Source organism: Psammomys obesus, unplaced genomic scaffold (assembly GCF_907164565.1).
Source record: "Psammomys obesus unplaced genomic scaffold, mPsaObe1.curated_primary_1811, whole genome shotgun sequence".
NCBI lineage: Eukaryota > Metazoa > Chordata > Mammalia > Rodentia > Muridae > Psammomys > Psammomys obesus.
Window position 1 is genome coordinate 330891 of NW_026596079.1, and position 1938 is coordinate 332828.

Genomic DNA, 1938 nt, shown 5'->3' on the forward strand with positions numbered 1-1938 from the left:
AACAAACAGGACAGAGACAGCATCCCTGGTAGCATGTGTCACCATGACGTAATGATGTAAGCTGAGCAGCTGAAGGGCCGGCTGTCAGGGCAGGCCTGATTTACAACGGTCCTGTCCACCATCTCCTTTCCTTTGTTCCACAAGGGAGTCTGGCAGCTGTCAGAAGAAGACATCCAAACTCCGTGACGCTGACCTCTGGCCTCCACCGTGGATGCATCTACGCATGCATGCCTACGCACACACCACGCGTGTGCCCGCACATTACTAAGGATGACTCATAATAGTAATGTCTTCGTTCCTGGGTGAGGCTGCGCCCTTTCCTTATAGAGATTCCACTGACTCGCAGACAACGGGCTCTTCCTGACATGGGATCCTCCTTAGGGGGCTATTAGCCATCCATCAGCATTCCCATCAGGGACACTCCTGGCTCCTGACCGTTAAATCAGCAGGAAGAAGTGCAGGCTGCAGAGGAATGCTATAGGCATTTGTCATTCTCCCTGCATTCATCCAGCAGATCGTGTCAGACCTGGAGGTAAAAATAGAAGCGACTTAAGCCAGTCCTGAGGTGCACACACAGGGCCAGTTGCTGCTGCTTTTGTCACGCCAGCTAGCTCGGCTGCTCAGGTCAGGGGCAGAAGCTTCACTTCAGTTTATTTAAGGCTTCTCTCCAGCCCCAGCCAAGCTTTGGTGAATTCCACCCGCCGAGAAGTAGCCTGTGAGCAGGGAGGTAGCAGTGTGATCTGTTCCTGCGATTGTCCTTGGGGCCACTGTACCCCCAGCTGCTCATGAAGGCCCCTCCTGGAGATGAGGCGTAGGTTCCCTTCGTACCCAGACATCACAGACCCCACAGTCTCACCGTCTCCTCCAGGCCCCAGTCAGGCCGATGAAGGTTCACCTGGTATGGCTGTACACATCATGTACTTTACCCAGCGCCTGACCGGGGCAGCTTCTGAGGTTTGGGCCTCTGCTCCATGAGCCAAGCTGAAAATGTGCTTTCTTCATCCACTTGTGGGGCTCCGTGATCTGAAGATGATCCCGAACAGAACCCTTTTCTCTGAGACCCGCCGCCACCTTCATCTCGGTTCTCTTCCCCTCCGCATGGGGGTGTTTTCAGAGAGAGGTTTCCCACCCCGAGTGGCAGGGAGTCCTGAGTTCTTCCAGCCTTTGTCCTGCCTGCAGTCTTTCTAAGCGTCCCATCTGCACATCCAGAAAAAGACATGGGTCACTTCTTGTTTGTTTTCAGCATCCATGGCCTTCCCAAGGGCTCGGGCACAGGAATCTTAGAGTCTGAAAAGGCGTGGGCCAAAGAAACAAAGGCAGTTCCTGAGGGAAGCACCCACTAGTGTCCAAAACATCCCACCTCTCAGGGCAGATCACCCCTATTTCAGCATCCTGAGTACTGGGATTAAACGTGTCTGCCACCACATCCAGCTGTTTTGTTTTGTTTTGTTTTGTTTTAATCCAGAATTATTACGGCACTGAGAGTAGGATGAACTTGTGGCGCAAATGCAGCCACACTTCCAGAAACAAAAGTTGTGGTTGTTGGCATCTCTTGCAGGACAGTGTGGTTTTGATCCGCACGCAGAGCCTGGAGCATCCCACCAGCCTGGAACACCATCATATGAGCACTGATGGCAGTATGGCCTGTAAACTGTGGCCATTTAAAAAACTTTGGTGCAGGCCAGACATGGCGACACATGCTTCTAGTCGCAGCGCTTGGGAAGCAGGGAAGGGTGGCTCTCTGGAAGCCAGCCTGGTCTACAGAGCAAGTTCTAAGACAGTCAGGACTACACAGAGAGACTTCATCTCAAGATAGATAGATAGATAGACAGACAGACAGACAGACAGTGAGATAGACAGACAGACAGACAGACAGTGAGATAGACAGACAGATAGATAGATAGATAGATAGATAGATAGATAGATAGATAGATAGAT